Below are 19386 nucleotides of genomic sequence, written 5' to 3'. Positions count from 1 at the left end.
GAGTTTAGTCTTAATTTGCTGCGGGGGTGGGGGGAAGATCAAAGGGAAATTTTTTGTCCGCTGCAGGAAAAGCAGATATAATGGCTGCAAACTGGGGGGGAAAGAGCTATTTTGGTATTCAGAGAAATCAGCTTTTAAAGAGCAGTAATCGACAGAGCTGCAGATTGATCATTATTGTGATGGCAGGGCAGTGGGTTGGAGCAGCTTTGAGAGAGCAGCGGAGGAGTGAGGATGCCGGCAGCTCGGTGTGTGGTTTTACACATTGCTTGCAGCAGCAGAGTTTTGCAGCCGGTCCTGTGGCTGCATAGCTGGGCAGCATCGCTTCTGCATGGGCTTTGTACCATGGAAAAAAAAAAAAATTCTCCCAAGACCATAAGACAGAACTTCATCAAAACTCTTTGCTCCCCGCCTCACACTGCTTTCACATGTGATCTACATCAAAGCAGCCGAGAACTATTTGGAGCTCCACTAACAGCAGAGCGAGTTGTTTCCACCCAAAGCAGAAATCTAGAGACCTGCTCCTCCTTACTGCCAAGCCCGACACATCAGCCTCTCCTGAGAAGGCAGTGGGTACAACCTGCCTCCGTCGCCTGCCGAGCTGGAGCCCACGCTGCCGTCCCGGGCAGAGACCCCTCTGCAGGGCAGGTCACCCCCGGAGAGCCCACGGTCAGCCCCTGTACATCCTATTTCTAGGAGCAGAGAACTCCTCGCCCTAAGGTTTCCTCTGCTGATCCTGCGTGCAGGAGTTAAAGCAGTCTATTTTCTGACTTTCCAGGAGCCTCGTGAACGCTGCGGTCTGGGTGCTGTTTCCTACCCGTGGGCTGAGCCCTTCCTGCGGCAGCTGCAAGGCTTTTGAGTTGGGGGGTGCCTTGGCAGAAAACTTTGTAGTAAACATCCATGTTTCTGTATATATATAGTGCAATGAAGATTTAAAAGAATAATATCCTAGAAAACATTGACAGTATAAATTAGTCATTATAAAGATATGCTAATAGGATGAGTATACCTAGGTTTTATATGTTGGAAAAGACAAAAAAATGACCATTACCATGTAAAGGACCTTATAACTTCCCTCCCCATGCCCCTTCCTGTGCTCAGCCTGCGCTGCTGGTCCCTGTGAGCTCCGTGAGTGCCGTCCCCGTGAGGGCTGCACGGGCACAGGGATGCATGCCGAAAAGAAAACTGTGGATATTTGTTCCCTGTGGCTCCATCCGAGCCGCAGCACTCCCAGCTCTGGTGGTGGGAAAGCCAGTGCTGCTGGGCAGAGAGCTTGCGCTGGTCTCGGGGATGCACGGGAGCAGGAGCTCTCGCTTCCAGGTGACGAGAGAAGGTGGCATTTAATAACCCTGGTGCCCTACCCCAACTTTTTTCTCCAGTGTCTGAGTTCCCCAGGCTGGCTGAGCTGCCTGCCCTTCCACCCCATCCATTACACCCCACGGCAATGCCATGCAGACACCAGTACCAATTTACTTGATAAATTCTGCTGCTTGTTATTTGAGGGATCGGACAGGCCTTGCGCTTTCGGGAGATTAATTTTTGATTTATTGTCGGCTACAATGATTTATTCTGATCCTTCCCCAGGGAAAAGACAGGGCTGTAAATATTTTAAATGCCGTTGGCTGGTGACAAGAAGCATTGCTGGATGGTAACAGGGTGGATGGGGGATTAAAATCATAGCAGCCTTTCTACTAAATTACTTAGAGGCAACTCCAAATGTCTGCTGGTCTGTTTGAACGGAGGCAGAGGAAGAGGGAAAGAAACCCCGCCACATGTTAAATTGTTATCTTATTAACTAAGACGACGTTCTTGGCTTTCTCCATTTGCCCTCCGTGCTGCTGCTGCTGCTGATTGCAAAGAATTGAATTTCAAAGCATGATACGTCCTCGCTAAGAGCACATTGTGCTCCCTAGTGAGAAATAGAGGCAACTAATAGGAACTGCATTTTAAAACAGGCCAAATAACCAACTGGAAACCCCCAGGCAAGGGGCTGTTGGAGCCCTTCTGCTTCTATCTGAGATCTCAGAGTACTTTATGGCAGGAGGTTGGCATCCCACTGTCCCCATCTCACTGGTGGGGCAACTGCAGGCCAGAAAGGGCAATCTCAAGGTCACTTAATGAACCAGCAGCAGAGCTAGGAGAGGCCCTCAGCTCTCCTGAGCTACTGGCCAGTGTCCTGGCCACTGGGTCCCACCACTTCTCAGGAGAGTGCTCAGGAGTCCCAAAGGGGCTCGGTGTTTTTAACCGCTAGGACAACTCTCCATTGCCAAGGAAATGCCCCAAAACTTCCTTACTTGATCTCTGCCTGAGCTGGACTTTGCTCTGACTCCAGCTGTTGTGGCAGACCCCCCCATGGAGGGGTGCAAGGGATCCCTGGTGGTCTCAAGCAAAGGTAAGAGCCAGTGGTGCTCCCTGCTCCTCCGAACAAGACATCCCTGGGGGGGCTTTCTTGATGCCATGCTTTATCGATGATGTGAGGAATCGGATCAAAGAGAAGCTGGATACAGCTCTTGGGGAGAGCAAAAAACCACAGCATCTCCTGCTAAGTTATGCAAAATATGCAAATAGGTTTCTCTTTTTAAAGATACATTTCATGCCCTTCTCCAAAAGTCTGAGACAAGTGAAAGTATTTAGAACTTGGGTTTTCTTCAGGATCCCTCTTGTTTTCTCCTTACACACAAGGATGATGCTCACGCACATCAGTGCCGATGCTGGTGATGGCAGCTAGTTCCTTGCCGTGCCCCGATGCAGGATGAGGTTTGTGTCACGGCGCTCTCAGTCTCCTGGCATCCCAAACCAAAACCCTCCCATGACCCGCAGAGGTGTATAGCCTGTTGGGGGCAACAGCTGGAAATCCAATAGCATCCCTTTCCTTATTTTGAGAGATTTCCCATGGACTACCCTTTCTTCTCTGCTGAAGCCGCTGTGCTCAGATCCATCAGCCCTGCTTGTTTGCAGAGCACTAATCAACAGCAGTTACTCAGAGCCCAGCTGTGTCTTGTGCTTCCCCATAAACTTAATGGTGTGTGAAGAGGAAACACGCACAGCGCTCGAGCAGGGCTTGGGGGTAACCTTCTGTTTTCATGCCCTCAGTTCACTCCACTGCTAATTCCTTCGCTTGTTTTCCATCGGTGCTTTGAGATCCTTAGCCCTCGAGAAAGGCTGCGCACCTTCTTTTTCCCCAGTGTACCTGTGCTGTGGTGCTGCTGACGGGTGGATACTCAGCACTGGGATTTTCCTTCTCCTAGGAGGCCCTTCCACCTCTCTTCATTCATGAGCAAAGCCACCCCAAATCTCCTCCGGCTGGGTTGTTCCCAAGCTCCCTTTGTCACCTGCTGGCAAGAGGGAGGCTGTCGGCCATCGATGTGCAACACTTGCACACATCAAGGTGACAATCATACTACCAGTGCCACCCACGCAACATTTTACCTGCTCACACATCTCTCTGCAAGCAGCCAACACGATGTCCAGGGTGGGCAGGGACCCCCAGCCCCAGTAGTAGCATGCTTTTGGGGTGAGGAGGACACGGTATCCACCAGCGTACCCTCCCAAAATAACGTTCAAGAGGACGCCGGCCCCAGCCCCTGTTAGCAGAGCTGTCGTCTGAGGGTGCAGCATCACCCCGGCAGCTCCCAGCACATCCAGCTCTGGCACCGAAGTGCAGAGAGGGCTCTGTGCCAGCAGCTGGAGCAGTGGCTCCCTTCCTTCTCTCCTCTTTTTTTTTTTTTTTTTCCTGAACAGCAAATAAAATCCTTTCCTCCTGCTGCTAAATTGGAAAGGAAAAAAACCCAAAACAAAACAACGCTCCCCTCCCCAACCTAACAATAAGTATCTTGGAGGAAAAAAAAAAAAACCTGGAGCATTGAAGATAAAAGAACGGCTGTTAAATGAAAATGTTGAGGCAGAAAGGCATTAGACAGCACTGGTAATTGTTAATTTGTACTCAGATTTAGTACGAAAGGGCTTTTATTACTTCAAATATGCATTTATTCTGGTTTTCCATTTGGAGCAGTAACACGCAGATGAGCTTTCAAACCCCCAAGGTATTGGGTAAAATAAAAAATAAAAAATAAATCCTTTAATGGATTTTCAAGTCTCTAGTCCCAGCAACCATTTTTTATTTTTTTGTTACTGTTTTTTAGCAATATAGTGTGCAATTACAGCAGCACAATGGGCACACCGTTAATTGGCCGAACTCCTTAGGGAAGGGAAGCCATCACTGTCGGGGGCCAGGTCCCCACGGGGGGGTCCTCGGCCGTCACTTGTTGTACGAGGAAAGCAGAGACCGCGCTGAAGAGCTGAGCTCTGCTGTTGCAGGAGCCCGCTTTAGGAGACAGCCCCTGCCCCGGCGATCTTGTGCTATACACACCAAAATTAGAAAAAATCCCAATTATTTCGGCTCTATCGCAGGTGGGGAGCGCGTGAGTGAAAAAAGTAACTTATTTTTGTTGGAGCAACAGGAGCCCCCAGTAACACTGAATCAAACCAGCAACCCCAAATCCCAGCCCACTGTGACTCCAGGGCCCCCATTGCTCCCCATCCACCGGTTTAACTTTGTCTCCGCTGCCCTCCCACTGACCGATGGGTGGAATCCCTGCCTGCACCAGCAAAGGCAAGTGGGAGCTCTGGGTGCTCCCTGCGGCACGGCCGAAGGGGTGCTGGTGGGTGGCTGGCTGTGACCGAGGCATCTCCCAGGGGTGCCGAGGGCTGGAGAGGGCGGCAAGGGGACTTTAGGAGAGTTTTCTGCCATGCATAGATTTTTTTTTTTTTTTCCTGTGAGAAATATTCTGGTTTAAATGGGAATCGATTCAGGGAAGTCTGACAGACGAATGCTATAAACAAGATCAAATGAATTTATGACTGTTGTCCCTTGTAGCTTGATAATCAATGAAGTGTCGGGGGAAAGATGCTGGAATGGCAAAGCGCTGGGTCTATATCAGCAAAAGTAAAAGTCAAATCAGGCACCGTCGGACACTTGCAGTTGCCTTTGAGACATGTGCAGGCTGGAAAATTATTTGATTTACTGACTTCACCCAAAGCTGGTTAAACACTGGCACAACCTGCACACCACCTCCTGTTTGCCATCGGTGAGATTTATGCGTGGGTACAGGAACCCACGAGTAGCTGTTTTCCTGCGATATTTGCTTACGCTTTGCATCTTTTGCCGATTACTCATGTTGCTTTAATACATGTGTTCCCCACCTCCGTGTCTGGGTAGCGTCTCCTCCGGGGACGCTCGTGCTGGGAAGCCCTGACCTGCCTCGGCAGGCACCGCTGCTCCCGCACCGCCGGGGTTTGCTGCCTGTTGTCTGTGTAGGCTCAGCCGTTGCCACCTTGTTAATGATCTGTGTGTGTCCTGCAGCTTTATGATCTGTTATTCTCTCTGAAGAACTCGGTTTTCTTACAACTTTGTGGCAGAGGTTCCCAGTGGGTGGGTTTTACTGCCTGAATTGCAGGGTTGGGACAGCCTCATCTCGGTCTGGTCCATTAACAAGTAATCACTTTGTCTCCAGCCCAGATTCGGTTTGTGTTTGCTTCTCATCTTGTTTTGTTTAGTTCAGAGTGAGCTTTGAACTGTGGTGTGCAGTGTTGGGAATCATGAATAAAAACCAGCCTGCTCCTCTCCAATCCCATTGCCGGTTTGGTTTCTCTGAACCAAAGGGGATTCATCTCGTTCAGGCTCACGCAGCCCCGGGACGGGTGAGTGGGTGAGCAGAGGACTTACTTGGTCTTTGGAGGCTGCAAGCACGGACACCTATTCCAGGGTGGGCAGCTCTTTAGCACTATAAAACCCAAGATGTAATGACTAAGGTGCTGGCACAATGACATGCGTTAACACCCAAATCCTTTTCAGAGGTCCTACAAACTCCTTGATGCAAGAAACCCCCTGTTCCTCAGGATCACCCCAACGCTCCCTCGCTCTCGGTTGGACCCCCCTGCCTTTTAATCACATTCACACCCACGGTGCTCAGTGTCTGCAGACGGGATACCAGAGTTAATACCCGTACAGGCGATCAGACAACAAGAACCGTGCCTTCTGGCCTCGAAAGCCCATCAGTTAATCCCAGCCTTCACGTTTGCTCCACACCGGAGCTCAGGGAGCCCGGGAGCCCCAGGGCTGCACAAGCTGGGCCACCCCTCCCAGCCCCACCGTGAGCATCCTGCCCCGTGCCCGGCCAGCGATAAACATGTCAGATGCACTAAGCTTGCAAGGATCGATTCCCTTCACAGGATCAACAAAGCAATTTGCTGTCTAGGTCTTGTTCTGTTGTGAATAATAAGCAGCCATGGAAGCTTGGCCTGTGTAACACCCTGCGCACTTGAAATTTGGAAACCATCAGGGACTGTAAAGGCAGGGAGGGGAAAAACACAGAAAGGGAAAGGAGGGAGGGGAATTACAGCCACTGATGGTCAGCATCGTTTTCTCAGATACCTAATCCATTAAGGGCTTTTCAGGTTCTGGAGTGCTGCAGGCAAATGGAGGGCAGTAATTCAGTGGGGTGTGAAAGTGCCTCTGCAGAGGTAAGAAGGCAGTGCAGGCAACGCTGGCTCTGCCTGCCCGCTGCCTGCCCCCCGCAACCCGCTCGGAGAGCACAGGTCACCGCCGGGCTGTGGGTAGCTTGGGTTGCTCCAGTGGTTGGTCATCGTCTTATTTTGTGTGGAACCTCTCTCCTTAAAAGCTTCCTTTTTTAATTAGTCCTCCTTTCCTGCCTGAGGGCATGCACAGCTTTGCAGGGCAGGGGATGCTGAGCGGCTGGGCTGCACAGGGCAGGACATCTCTGTCCCTGCATCTCTGTGGAATGAGGATGAACTCCCAAGGACAGATCTCTTGGGCGCCCTCTGCAAAACCATCCTCCTCCATCAGCCCGCCTGTGGCTGGATGGTACTTAGCTCTGGCCATCTCCCCATGCTTTCTCTCCAGGCTCAGTCCAGCCTCTGGTCACTGGGAAGTGTGTTATTCTCCACCAGAGCCACCGTCACCCTGCTAGACTCTCCAGCACTGTCTGTGCCAGCGAGTGATGAAAATGCAAGAGCTGTATCCTCCTTAAGCAAATGCACAAGCTCATCAAATACCTTCAGCAGCAACCCATGCAGAAGGCAGCTTTTGCCTGGTGCACCCAAAACATTGCAGATCTCTCCCTCCCCGGGGAGGGGGGATCCAAAGCCAGATGCCGGTGCTGCACACACAAGGTCCGGGCGTGAAGACACACGGCCCCTGCCTATGGTGTGTGCTCTACCTCAGATCAGATGCAAAACCAGCTGCTGTTTTCACAAGGTCGCATGATTAACCCAAAACTCGGAGGAGGAGTATGAGAAGGGACAAATGCACATATCAAACTATGCACATTCCCAGGGCCAGCCATATGAGCCCTGCCCAAAAGCCACAGGAGACACACTCAGCTCTGACAGCAGTATTTTGTCCCTTTTGCTCCCTGGAGTGTTTTCAGCATACCAACATCAGTCCATTAACATTGAACCCAGCCCTCCTTCCCCTTAGCAACAGCATCAATATTTATGATGTGTAGCTAATGCAGTGTACTTATATGATTTCTAGGATTTCAGGTGGGAATTCTTTGTACAAAAGACCTCTATTACCTTTCAGTATAGGATGCTGCTGTTCACCTGCAAAACAAGCATTATAGATCTGCGACCTTTCTTTTACAAGCTATTTCATGCTGAAGAGAACCAGCCTGCAGCTGCTTCTCAATCACGGATAATTTAAGTGGGAATATAGGTACCAGAAACCCACCTAATACTAATTGCTCTGCTTAGGCAGGTTTCTGTAAGTGTCTGAAAAGGATCAAGCCTATTGATTAATTAACCAATAACCTATACACAGGCTTTGGTGCAAACTCTGCAGCTGTGTGCTTGTGTCACTCTGCTGCCTTCAGTCACACAAAATGGTGAGCAAGTCGAGCACCCTCAGGGTTGGCTTTATTAGCCTCTTGCCTGAAGGAGGCCGCTTGAAAGACTGAAATGTCTGTACCAGGGCATAACGAAGAGCTTGGAGGTAGATCAGTGGTGATGGAGAGAGACTGATGGTGTGGATAAAAATTTGGTCTTTGACTATTGAATAGGGCTAATGTTATGGGGCTGATGAATGGTAGGTGTTAACAAATTCATCAGGGTTTGAAATGTTGTGGTGAGCAGCCCGTGAAGCACCTAGGAGGAGAGTGCTACCTGCGAGACAGCTCTCAAAAGCAGGGTGCAGGGATCCCTGTGTCCCGGACAGACTGCACCAGCTCGTGAGGGTGTAAGTATGTGTAAAGACCTGCTCTGTCTTCTTTGGGTTCTTCTCCCCACCCCACGAGCTGATGCGGGGACATGGCAGCTCTGTGCCGCTGCAGTTTCAGGCGTCCTGCTGTTGTTCAGTGAGGACTTTGGTTTTTAAAGGGGGTGACTCTGAAAGGGCATTCATCCTCCCTGGCAGCAAAGGCTTTCTGCAGGGGGGATCTTTTTCAGCTCGCTGCCTGGCTAAGGAGGGCTGGGGGAAGTTTGTCTGGTTTCTTTTCTTTTTTATATAAATAGGATATTCAGCAAGAGTGGTCATTTCAAGTCAAGCAAAAACATTGCTGAGTGTTGATCAAGTCCCATGTGCTTTCTTTTTGTTTAGACATGGCCATTTAAAGAAGGAAGCCAAATACTTTGTATGACCCAGTGCAATTACCATGCCTCCCTCCCTCCTGCCTTGCTTTTCCTGGAATTAACTGTTTGTGCAACTTTTAACCTGGGCTTTCCCTGTTGTCTCTTGCTTCTGCTGTCTTCTCTGGACCTTTTAGTTCATCTGTGGTTTATACAATCCCAGAGTTTCCCACCGATCCCCAGGAGAGAGATTGCTTTAGGACTGACATGTGCCAGACACGGTGCAACCAGCTGGACATTTCCCTCTTGGCACTAAAGCCCCATGGAAAGCATTAGGAGCAAGGCAGCAGTTATCTGAGTGATGGCCCAAATGCTGAGACATCCTTTACGGCTCCCAGCCCCAGGACTGGATGTTTCTGTCAGGGCACATCCTTCAAACTTGAAACTTCTCGCTGCTCCAGCGAAGCTGCTGCCCTTTTCTGTCTAGGGCATCTAGCAGCCAAAACCCGGAATGCTAGTTGTTAAAAACAGTTGACTGATGATTATGTTCCCTCTCTTTTAATTAAAAGCTTGGCATTTACAAATCAAAAATATCCACACCGGGATTTTTCCTGCCCTGGTATTTTAAATAATAATTGTTAATTATTAATTATTCATGATTAATGAATGCTTTGCACATCTAAATGTCTTCCTTCCAGACAACCCTGTAAAATCATTTGCTGTAATTGTAAGAAATCTGCTAGGCTAGTGATAGCGGTCAAAGTCCTACGTCCTTCTGGGGCTCCCGTGGAAATGCAGCAGATCTCGACTAATATATAGCCAAAGTCATCACCAGGGAGGGTGCCTTTGGTAGCTAATGGGTTTGCTCTTTGGATGTGCTCAGTTACATCTGCCTGCTCTAGCAACTACAGGAAGCCCATTTTGTTCCTGCTTTCTTGTAGGAGGCTGCCTGGATCACCCCCAGTGACAAAATTGCAAACCGAGGGGCTGCAGACATCCCCTCCTGCGCAGAGCACTGGTGCGGGCTGCCAGAGCTGGGGTCAAAAGCACACAGCAACAGAAGGGAGAAAACCTCTGGAGTTTGAGACCAACATATCCAAGTTAAGAGCCTAAAGTTCAGCTCTGAAACATTGATCCCAGCTCAAGGACTCGGTGGGTTGAAGTTCAAGAGTGCTTAGCATGTAACAGTCCTCTTGACTTCACTCTCCAAAGAGAACCACAGAGGAGTGGTTTGGTGACAGCCACCACTGCTTGTCAGTCCCTCCAGCTCTAGGAACACATTTTCTTTGTCAGGTCACTGGTTTCTTCTAGGTCACCTTTTCCTTCTAGGATTCACAGCCAGCTTTCAAGTTTGCCAAATATTTGTGCAAAATCAGTAGAAAACAATGGTCCAGTTTCACTGGGACTGGCTTGTCACCTTTACCTCTGTGGCAATACAAAGCCTCGGGCAAACTGGCACGATGCTGACTGCTGCACCTATGGGATGTAATTTCAGCCCCACCAAGTGGGCAAGATATTCCTGTGGGTTGTGTGCATCCTAAAAGCAGTGGTTTTCTTTGCTGTGGCTCACCTTCTGCAGGATTTCTCGCCCAGATTTTTGCTCGAGTGGTTGCAAGATGTTCCAGTGCTGCACACCGTTCTGTTTGCTCCTTTCTCCTGTTCAGCAAGTGTGCTGGCAGCAGAAATTGGTGTTTTGCTGCAATCTAGTGGTGTAGCACGTGGAACAGATTCATGGTATTTGCTTCAGGCTGAAGAAAGGCTCCCAAGCAGGTTTTCCCAGGCTTTAACAGGTAGAGCCTGACTTCTGCAGGAGCTAAGAGATACTTGTGTATATGGGCTCTGTACTAACAATTCCTTCATCAAATGGGAGAAAACAAAAGCAATTTACATTATTCTTCATATTAAGCAATAGAGAAGATGGATACTGCACAAGATACATGATGCAGAAAGGTGTTTCAGGAAGTACAATCTTTTAAGTTTGCCATCTGGAGAGTGCTGGAAATCTTTAGGTTTTATGATGGGGCAATGTTACTGACTTCATGCATAATGAGCAGCTGACTTGTATTAGAAATCAAGCACAGGCAAGCTGGCCTAGCCTTTTCCAGCTGAGCAAGCTCCTAATCTTCTGGCAGTAAATAAGTAAATGGAGGCACTCAGTGCCCCTCGAATCAGTAGAAAAGCTTGCAGGCTGTGATGAGAAAGAGAGATGGAGATGTGCAGGAAAAAGGTAAAGAACTGGGGTTTTGTTTGGGGTTTTTTCACCCCCCCTCCTTGGGACCTTGACGAGCTATAAGGGAATGACATAATTCAGCTTTCCCTTGAAAACATCATCATTGTTTTCATCTTCTTCCCATCCCCTCATGCAGAACAGGAGGCTTGAGAGGGCAAGGGCTGGTGAGCACAGGGATGCAATGCAAACCTGCCTGGCCCCAAAAGGTAATGTTCCCAGGGAAAAGGGAGGGCAAATGCTGGGCAAAGCTGCCTGGACTCTCATATCTGTGATCGTGAAATCTGTCTGGAAAGAGCAGTATCAGAGCAAAGCTTTGCTCACATTGAGCTGCTTAATATTTAATGGTAAGCTGGTGTTAGACACGGGAATCTCCAGGAATGCCTGGAGCTGTGCAATAGCGAGGTCTCAATGGCCTGGGTGGCTGCTTACCCGCCATCGTCCGCAGCAGGCTTTGCTCTTGGTTGTACCAGTGTTGGGGTGATCCTCTCTGGGCTGACAGCACCCCATGGCCCCCAAAGCAGGCTTCCCACAGCCAGGATCCCCGGATGAGGTCCAGAGCGGCGAGCCTGAGGCTGCAAACTGTGCAGAGGAATTTGACCCGGGTAGAAGGGGTTATTAGGGGCAATTTTTAGGGAAACAACTGCTTTGGGAAGCTGTTTTGCAAAAACTTCTTAGGGCAAGTTCAGCCAGTGTCCCTGCTGGTTTGGGAACAGAAATGTCAGTTTTATCACCTACCTGATGACACATCTCAGGATTTCACCCACCTTTGTTTTGGGGTGGGTGCAGTCTTGATTGTCACAAGCAGGCAAATAAAGATGTTGGTTTTTTTCTGGATCTAAAAGTTGAAGGAAACCTTTTGTAGAGTGAAGGCTGGAGCATGCCTGCCTGACACCAAGTTAATCTTGGGCACAGAGCACTCACCCAGCCAATTACAATTCTTTTCCTTTGCTTCTGTGCCTGCAATACACACACATAGAAAGCTTGCTCTCCCAGTTTGCTGCAGACCACCTGCAGACTTTCCCAGTCCGCTGAGATTTACAGGCGAGCGCTGGACGAGATTCCCAACAGCCGCCTGACGGCGGTAATACGATCTTGTGTTCTGTGGGTTTTATGCACGCTAAAAATAATCGCCCTTGGCAGGAAAACACGGTTGTGCTGTAGCAGCAGATGGCAGCACCGGATAACGAACGGCGGGGCCGGGCTGGTCAGTCCTGGGCATCCACCACCAACCTCAGCCTTTATGGGTGGGTTGGTAGCCATAGGTGGGTTTTTGCATCCTTCTGCAGTTGTAGAGGTCTGGTATTGCTGGCAAGTGGGGTCCGAGGCCTCTGGAGTTGGATGCTCATGAAGCGAAGGGTGCCTTCTCCTTCTAAATTGTTGGCTCCAAAGGAGTAGAAGTCTATACTGCGTTGCGTGCTTGGAGTGGCTTAGCAAATACAGGGTGAGTGTACTTAAATGCCAGTCCAGGTTTTAAATCCTCTGCACCAATACTGAATAAAAATGCAGGTGCATTAATGAGGCAAGACACCTCTGCCAGTGCTCTGGTAGCTACGGATGGGAAGGGCTTCGTGTCCTGTGCTCTCAACTAGAGAAGCACAGGCTGGCTGCAACAGCACAATGATTTATATCCTAGGGGCAAGCGAAGCTGCTGCTCCATTAAAACAAAGTGCCTGGGATGTGCATCCATCACTAGCTTTTCCTGAAAGGCTCGAGTGTCATAGCAGGGTGCCCATGAATCCATCTTTCCAAGTGCAAATGCTTTAAGGCTAATCAATACTTTCTTCAAAGAGATTGGTTGGAGGAGAAGAACTCATCTAATTTCTCCTCATTGCCCATTCCCTGGTTAACCATGTTAATTTGATTGCAGTGGATCTCTAGGGAGAAAGCAAAGGAGGGGACCCTCTATGAGCTCTTGAGTGAAGACAAATATCCAGAGTGGATCTGGCGAGGAATCAGAGCCAAGGAGGGAGCACACCACTGCTGTGTCAGGAGTCGGCCCCTCACCTCCCATGACTGGGCTCTGCCCTGCAGGAAGGTCTGGCTCAATAACCAATGCACATATGTCTCTCTCTGTTGGTATGGGATGTCCTCCTAGTTCAACCGCCTGCTTGCTGGGAAACACCAAGCACCTGGGCCTAGCTTCATGCTAATTTTAATGGTTAACTCACAAATGTATCTTGCAAGTACAGGGTGCAATTTCTATTGCACACACATGCTTCATCTCAAGTTGCCAATGGTTTGCAACAAACTATTTCTCTTGACTGTTCTGATCCTTGCTGCACCAGATTTGGTTATCCCTAGATAGAGATGCAGGATAGGAAGCATGTCTCGGCTTCATTTCCCCCATGTACACATGCTTGAATGGTCTGCAAGCATCAGAGCTCTGCTCGCCATTTCTTCCAGTACATCTCGCAGAGGTAGCTACAAAGAAGAGTAAGCAGATTTTTGTTCATAGCACAAACAGATCAGCACTGTATGTTGCAAATCAGTATTTGTGTGATGCGGGTAGGCAGTGTCCTCCTCCAGATGGGATTCTCTGCAAAGAGATTTCCAAAAGCAAGAAGGGATATTTCAGTTCCTTCCAGCAGGCTGTTTTGCAACCAACACCACTAACAGGAGAGAAGGGATAGATGCTTGCAGGAACAAGGATTAGAAGTGAATTTTGCAAGGTACTGAGCAGCTCATGAAGCACAGTGTGCCCTCAAATCCTTCTGAAGTTAACAGTAATCAGCATCACGGAGGAGCACTCAACACTGTTTAAGAGGGAGCTCTTGAGTGACTTTACATACTCCTGCCCTAAATCTAGCTGTACAAGGGGATCCCTGCAGAAATGGCAAAGCCTGATGAAGTCTAATGTTTCCAAAGGTGTGCTGAGCAGCTCCAGGGGAAGGGAGGAAAGCCTGTGCCTCAGTGACATCAATAGTAAAAGGTCCCCAGCTTTAGGCGCCTGGTTTCTTTGTACTTTGCTGCTGATCCCTCTTTGCTCCTGTGTATGGTTTGACTTTTGCCTCTGCTTTCACCGGCACCCTGGCAGTTGGGGATGGGTGGCTGGAGCTCTGTTCAGCACTGGGTTCTGCACTGTCTCAGCTATTCTTAATTGATTTATCTTCCTTCATTTATAGCAGCTGGGCTGTTGCTGTCCTGCAGCACCTGCTCTCTGAATCTGGTTTTGTGTTACTGCATCTACTACTCAATAGTAAAATTGCAGTCTACAGCTTCTTTTCCAGATCCCCCGAGGAAGGTTCTTTTCTCTGGTGGTCCAGCAGACCCTGCAGGACACACATCTAACTTCTGACACATGAATTCTTCACTGGCTTTCATGGGATGGTGACACGCATAAATGCAAATGTATCTCTTGGGCCAAGCCAGGGACCTTGGTACTTTTTGTGATAACCCTCTAAAGGGCTTGAATATATGATGTGCATCAGCATGTTCAATATACGTTGTCTAGAAGATATGCTAAATCAATAAGGATCAGTGTGTTGCTTCTAGAGGAAGTGTCTATATTAGTTTAAGTTTCACAATCTCAGCAGAATATTTGTAATGTAATAAAATGTACAGCCAGGGAAGTGGCACATCTCACTGCGAGTGTTTCCTAGATGGGGGAGGCTTTAATTAAACTGACATTTCTGATAACCAAGTCACTGAAGAGATGTCTGGGCTGCAATGTTAACAGAAGCCTCTGCTGGGTCACTCGGCGGGGGAGAGAGCCCGATTGCAGATAGCCACCAGCTGACATCTTACCCACAGCCAAGCTGTGATACTTCTGCTCCTCTCCAGCAGCCCCCTGCATGGCAAAGACCCCCCCCCCAAGGGCGATCCCGCTGCTCGGGGTGGGGGGGGCGGGGGTGGTCAGCGAAGTGACTGTAACCCGGGGCTCCTCCGCAGCCCCTCATCTGGGTGACTCCCAGCGCTCCGGAAAGCCTTGTCCTTTCCTGCCCGAAAAATCTGGAGATTGGCTTTAAAGTCTGGGACCCGCGTGGTTTGTAACCCCGGTTTGTGCTTTTAGTGCCTGCGGGAACTTTTGGGGGCCGCTCAGCCGGCGGAGAGGGGGCAGAGCCGGTGCCGGCCGGCAGCGCGCTAAGGGGCTGCAGCTGCTAATTAACGGCACCGCTAATGAATCCCTCCCCCTCCCTTCTACCCCCCCCCCCTTTCCCGCCAGACCCTGCCTTCCTCCCTGCCTCCTCCCGGGGCGCGCTCCCTCCCTCCCTCCCTCCTTCTTTCGCCCGCCCGCCTCGGGAGCGCGCAGTGCGGCGCGGCCGCGCCCGGGAGCGCGCAGTGCGGCGCGGCTGAGCCCCGGCTGCGGTGAGCCCCGGCGCTCCCGGAGCAGGTCAGCGGGGGTGTGGGGGGGGGGTTAAGGGTGGTGTGGGGGGGGTTACTGGGCTGTGGGTGGCCCCCGGGGTGGGGGGATGCTCGGGTCGGTCTGGCCGCGGCAGCCCCGGGGCACGGCTGTGGCTGGGGGGGGGGGGGAATTGGTGCCTGCATCCTTACCGCGGGTTTGGGATCCCACTGCATGCGGGGTTCACCCCCCCACACCCCCTTATTTTTTTCCCCCTCTCCGGGCCGGAGCTGCATGTGGAGAGAGCTTGGGTACCGGGCTCGGGCATGTGACGGGATTTTTGGTCTTACGTCATGACATCGTGTCTATGCGTGTGATAAAATCCTGATGTGTCAGTCTGGGGGGGACAGGGGGCAGGAAGGGAAATGCAGCCCTGGTAGAGACCTTTGTGTGACAGGGCATGTTTCGGTCCCCAAGAGCTCCTGGGGAGGAAGGTTTGCTCTGTGGGGAGGCTGCACCCTCCTTCTTCCCCCTCGTGTTTGGGGGTGGATTCACGTTCCCCCTCTGAAACATCCTGAGCTGGCAAAATACATCCGCTGGCCTCATCGGCGAGGCCTCTTTGAAAACACCTGGGTTGCGATGCTGCGTTCGATGGAGCCAGGCCTCGCCGGAGAGCAGCGGTTAGTGACTGCCGTATTTTTAATCTGCATGCTCTGGCTGTGCCTGCAGAGCAGCTCGCTGCTATCGATCAGGCTTCTGGAGGTGGGGAAAGTGCTGAATCATTTGTACTCCTGGCTGTACCGGCGGTTCAGCTGTTCCCTATCTCCGGCAAATGCTCAGAAATGGGTTGCAGAGACTGAAGGAAACTCTGCTACGTGTGCGTGGCTCTGTCTGAGGTGGGAGTCCTGTGGGCCTGGAAGAGGTACTGTTTGGCTTGAGCACAGAGTGGTATCTTCTTCCGTGGCCTTAGTGGCTCCTTGGAGGACAGGGCACAGGGAAGATGCATGCTTGCATCTTGCTGAGGCCTCTGGGCACGGTACTGTGGGGGGCTATGGGGGGGTCGAGGGAGGTTTTCTCTAGAAAATCCTGTCCCTTCTAGAACTGGGAAAGGCTTGTGGGGCTTGCTGCTTGGATAGGTTTTTCTTTTTCCTTTTGAATACTGTCTTTGAGATTCTTTTTCAAGGTCAGGTCCTTGGAATAGCATGTGGGCTATGGAGCACTTCTGAAAGTCAAAGGGGGATGTTTCTGTCTGCTTTTTGAGAGAGAGGCAATGTAAAGGGGCAGGGGGACGTATATATTGCAGAAAAACTGGAATACCGAAATGCAGACCAGACACCTGACTGTTTTAAGATGGATACTGTGGTGCTGTCAGTGTTTCTGGGGTACTCCTATCAGATGCTGAGGACAAAAGCAAGAATCCGGTGACTTTTACTGAGATGCCGACTGCTTTATTGCTGGCTGTATTTCTGTAAAATGTCTACCCTTTGGCAGACGGCTAAATTGATCGTCAGTGTGACTGCTTTGTTTCCAGAAAACTTCTTTGTATGGCCTACCTTGAAAGATAACTGGTCAAATTCAGCATCACATTCTTTCTATTTAACGGCTTCAAGCAGGGCCCTTGCTGACTTTCCTTTTTTGTGTAGCTGTAATGCAAGTACAACATAAATAATGCATGGAGGTCTTCTCAGCTGACGGAGGATGGGCTCGAGTTGTTAAATTTGAAAATGGACTTTGTTTACAGGGGTTGAGACCTGGGGACTGGCTTTGTCTTGCTTGAGCTAGAGCTGTGTGGTAGTGCTGGCTACCGTAATAGCAAAGCTCCAACATCATCTTCAGTGTCTCGCTGGGGGTTACTGCAGGCCGCAGTGTTTCCTGAGTTGTGTTGCCTTGGCTGTGGCTAGGGATCTGATTTAAACTAAGTCAGTCAATCCAATCATCTCTTCTCCCAGCTAATGATTAAATGGAAAATATCCCAAGCTCTCAAATGGTATTAATTCATAATGAATTATTTGCCTAGCTGTGATCTAATTGTCTTCATCTTCTTGGGTCTGGTATATAAAATCGATGCTGCTGCTGGCAAAGTGCCACTGCAAAGGCTTTCTGCAGTGCACAAGCGTCAAAGACGGTCAAATATCTTTAATAATAACAGCAAGAAATGAGGTCTCCTTCTTCATATCTGTGTCCCTGCCAGCTGTCTGAGACCCTGCGAGGAGGCTACTCCAATGAGATCCCTGTGTGTAGGTCTTAGCATGGTTGTATCTCTCCTGTGAAGGAGGGCACTGAGAGTCTCATGGGTGAGCTGTTGGGTGCAGCCCACGCGTGGTGAGCAGGGAAGGTGTTGAGATCGGATGTGAATGGTAACGTGTCAATATTGTGTGTCAGGGACTGAGTGGGAATAGAAATGAAAAGCTGTAAATGCAGACCAAGGCAGCTGTTGGTGTTGCCTGCGATCATAAGGAAAGGAAGAATGGACGTGGACAGGAGGCAAAGGGACCTTTGTTGGTGCTCGGTTCAGGATGATGGGAAACGGTAAATAGGTGGCTTTTAAAGTAGTTTAACTTTCCACTGAAACGATTTTTACTTCCAATGCTCTGTTTCAGGCCTGGCTGGGTGACCTAGTGTCCTTGGGAGAAGGCTTGCTGGGTGAATTATTCATAGGTACCAAGTACCTTGCCAGGCTTGAATCTTCTACCCGTTCCTGTCATCTGTTTAACCCCATGTAGCAGAAACGTGGTAGTTATGGGGGTCGTCTAACAAAATACTGTCTGGATAAACGTCAGCGTTTTGAGAAATGGAGCCTACCTGGGCAGAGCGATGGCTTGTACAGGTTACTCAGAGCTCCAGAGTGCATTGGCTCCATCTTGTTCTTGGTGTGCTCTGATAAGGAGGAGCCCACAAATAAAAGGTTTGCACTTGAGATTGTTTAAGAAATCTGGGGAAATTAAACAGCCAGATTCCCAGGACACTTCTGTGGTTCTGACATTATCTGTGAGCCTTTGGCAGGAGTTGCTGAATTTCTTCCTTCTCCGTACAGAAGCAGCATGTGTGTGTTGACTTTTATGGGGTTTTAATTTAGTTGTCTGTGCAGCATCAGACTCTAGAATCTCATCAGCACCTAACCTTATAAGTAGCTAAACCTGAATGGTAAGGCAGAGCTCCTTCATTTGTACAGTTACAGGACTTCAGGGAGATGTGAAATCCCCTGGTTTCTGCACAGTTGCAAAGCTCTGCTTGTTTAAGTGAAATAAGAATGCACCTGAATTGTGAGGATTTAAATCCATTACAGTTGTTTACATTGAATGTCTCTGAGTCATGTATAGAAAATCAGTTTTTACCTGAATTTGAATAAAAGCAAAACCTGGGAGGAGACTTTTAAAAATCCAAGAAAGAAACCTAAACTCTGGTACTTCCCCTTTGAATCTTTATTGTTCCTTGGGTTTAGTTTGCCTTTACCAAAATACTCCCTTGTATCTTAAAACTGAGTAGGCAGATGAAACCAAGGCTCGTATTCAGTTACAGTTTTTGAAAGGCTCTAGCAAATCTTGTCAGAGAGGTCTAGCTTGTCTCCCTGCCCTGTGGGTAACTCCTTTCAAAAATCATATTCTTATGTTGTTGGATGACTTCTGCTCTGTCTTTTTTTTTTTTTTTTTTTTTTTTTCCCTTCTGCTGAAGCAGGTCATACCTTCATTCTTTTACCTTTGCTGTCCAGGATAATTGTTGCATAATTTTAGAGATCCAGTTGTTGTTATGCTAAATAATCCCCCTCCCCCCCTTTTTTTTCTTTTTTTTCAATCCAGATCTGAAAGAAACTGTGTTGTGTTTTCATGGATTAAAATAGAGGAGGATTTAGACCTCAGCCCTGCTTATAGGGATCACCATTCCTAGTTAATGAGATAGGAGGAGAAGGATTAACAACTGAACAAATAGAGATGGTTTTTTGTGGCTAAACCAGGTAGAAGTTCCCAAGGATGCTATGCAGGGACAAGTCTTTGCCTTGCCTCTTTAGCTTCTCTCGTTCAGAGTCCTTTGGATCTCATCCCATCCTCTTGCTGCTGGTGATAACCAGGTCCTATTATTCTCTCTGTAGGAATGCAGTTTGGAGAGAACAGCCCAAGGGCACAGGAGAGCAAAGCATCCTGCCCTAGCTGCAGGCAGAGCTGGACAAAAGACAGGGTACAGGTCTTGGGAACAGGGAATGGAGACTCTCCTTCAAAAAGCAACATCTAGAAATCCTTTGCTAGCATCACTCTGCCTCTGCTACTCAAGCCTAAACTGAGGGCTGCTTACTTCTGAGGCT

The 19386-nt window shown here is 49.4% G+C and overlaps 1 protein-coding gene across 30 annotated transcripts in view; it reads left to right on the top strand.

Annotated features, from left to right (window-relative positions):
• The first annotated feature begins 15044 nt into the window (after positions 1-15044).
• Positions 15045-19386, top strand: part of NFASC (neurofascin) — a 97357-nt gene continuing 93015 nt past the window's right edge. For 7 of the 30 annotated variants that reach the window (XM_041119808.1, XM_041119807.1, XM_041119806.1 and 4 more), the window contains exon 1: positions 15508-15769. The gene's annotated coding sequence lies outside the window, so the exon portion shown is untranslated. Of the gene's footprint in view, positions 15141-15503; positions 15770-15988; positions 16012-19386 lie in introns of those variants that run through there. The other 23 variants (XM_041119794.1, XM_041119793.1, XM_041119790.1 and 20 more) reach the window with 9 other exon arrangements.

The sequence above is a fragment of the Aquila chrysaetos genome, chromosome 24, assembly GCF_900496995.4.
Source record: "Aquila chrysaetos chrysaetos chromosome 24, bAquChr1.4, whole genome shotgun sequence".
NCBI classification, from domain to species: Eukaryota; Metazoa; Chordata; class Aves; order Accipitriformes; family Accipitridae; genus Aquila; species Aquila chrysaetos.
The sequence above is the reverse complement of the archived record's forward strand: the minus strand, read 5'-3'. Positions and strand labels throughout refer to the sequence as shown.